Source organism: Pteropus medius, unplaced genomic scaffold (genome assembly GCF_902729225.1).
Source record: "Pteropus medius unplaced genomic scaffold, Ma_sr-lr_union100, whole genome shotgun sequence".
Taxonomy (NCBI): Eukaryota; Metazoa; Chordata; class Mammalia; order Chiroptera; family Pteropodidae; genus Pteropus; species Pteropus medius.
The window spans coordinates 38,665,354-38,667,312 of record NW_024349800.1 but is presented as its reverse complement, the minus strand read 5'-3'; positions in this window follow the sequence as shown (position 1 = coordinate 38,667,312).

Sequence of the window (1,959 nt, the reverse complement as noted above, 5' to 3'; positions counted from 1 at the left end):
GGGAAGCCTCCAAGAAGAAGAGAAAAGCACTAATCTCAATTCAATCCCCCCCCACCCCCCCAGCCAGCCCCCACCCCTCCTCCCCACCTGCTGCTCCTCTTTCCCACCATCTCCCCTGCCCTGGTGGAGTTGGACTCAGCCCTGCCAGAGGGTGGAGACAGGGCATTTGGGAATTTGAGGCTGCAGTCCCAGCGGGTGTGTTTGGGGGAGTGTTAACTAGGATGCACCCAGGGAGAAAGCATCTTTGAAGTCATTGACCCTGTGCACAGTGGTTTTTGCCATTGCAACCATTTCAGTCAGTTAGCAGGACAGGTGGGCCCAGCCTGGTTAGGTGTTGCACTGTCTCTTGGGAGCTGTACACAGGAGAAATAAGATTCATGTCACAGAGCACAGAATGATGCCCCAAGACAATGTGGCCGCTCCCCAGGCAGGGGCATTGGAGCCTAACCTGTGGGCCAGCCCTGTCTGTCACCCTCTGTGTAGCTTTGGATGGTGGCTTAACACCTTTGGGCCTCAAGCGCCTCACTTCTCCCCTGTGGATTTTGAGGATCCAAACTATATCTAGTACTTAGAGTGGGAGAGAAAATAAAGGGACTATTTAAAAGTAAAATGGAATGTGCCCTTTTCTACCTTGGGGTTGATGGCCCTTTTGTTTATTGAAACACAGTGATGGGCCTTTGGGATTGAGACAACTGAGAGCTCCTGAGCCACCTGGAGGGTGAGGCTGAGACGAGCAAGAGCTGAACTGGCTACAGGACAAAGTGAGGGGCATGGTGAAGCTGTGAGGGCAGCTCATGGGAATGCTCAAGGGACCCAGAAATAGGTAAAAATAGAGAGATATTGGGTGTCTGGAGAGAAGGCTGGAAAAACACCATGTGGGGCAGAGTAGGGACTGACAGAGGAACACTATCAAAGAGAAGTTCTGTGTGGTGGGGAATGACCCACACATTCTGAGGATGTGCTATGGCTATGTGACCTTGAATTTGATGTTGTTTTGCACCCTATCCTGTATTCACCCTTCATTACTGCTGAGCTTGATTAAACATCTGCAGTACACATGAGCCTTGGGTTCTTGGTACATTGGGAGGGAGAAAGGAGGAGACTGGCATCTGCTTAGGAAGAGGGAGTCTCAGAGGAGACAACAGGCACAAGGCTGAAGGTCATGGTGATGAGCAAAGATACCTCAAGGAGGCACACTGAGTCAAGAGAAACAAACTGCCCACTTCGGAAAGCCCTCAAAAATATTAGGCATGGGAGGTGATTCCACAAGGCTGGAGAACTTGAAGGTACACAGGGTAGGGACACCTGGGCTACATTGGTGCAGGTGTCTTTCAAACACGAATCATGCTACAAATGTCCATTATGATGAGATTGGGTTATGGTCTGGGAAAATTCAAGTTGGACATAGATAGCCACTGATCTTGTGCTGGGCCCTTGGCTGGGCCTGTGGATGATGAAGATGGTAAGGCGAGGTCCTTGTCCCTCAAAGAATTCTCTCAAGAGGAGACGGGCTGTGGCAGAGATAACGACTTATCTCCTTGCATCGCTTCCTCTTCTCTCTACTGTGATAGAACAGCCCAGAATAAAGACGGTATGTCATGGCCTCTCTTTCAACTAAGTATAGCCATATGGCCAGAGAGAGGTGAATAGGAGTAATGTGTGTACAACTTCTAGATTGCACTCTCTTCCCCTTCCCTCTTTCCTGTTCACTAGAATGAGAATTTGAGGGCGAGCCATGGTGGGCCATGTGGAGACACCCTCTTTGGATAGTGAAACAAGACAAAAGAAGTCCAGAACCCTACGACTTTTCAGAGCAGAACCATCGTACCGGTTTAGACTCTCTCATGAGAGAAAAATAAACTTCCATCTTGTTTGAACTGCTGTTATGTTTGGTCTCTCAGTTACACGTGCCAAAATCGATTTCATAATTAATTTAGACTACCTGGAAGTAGAGTACTG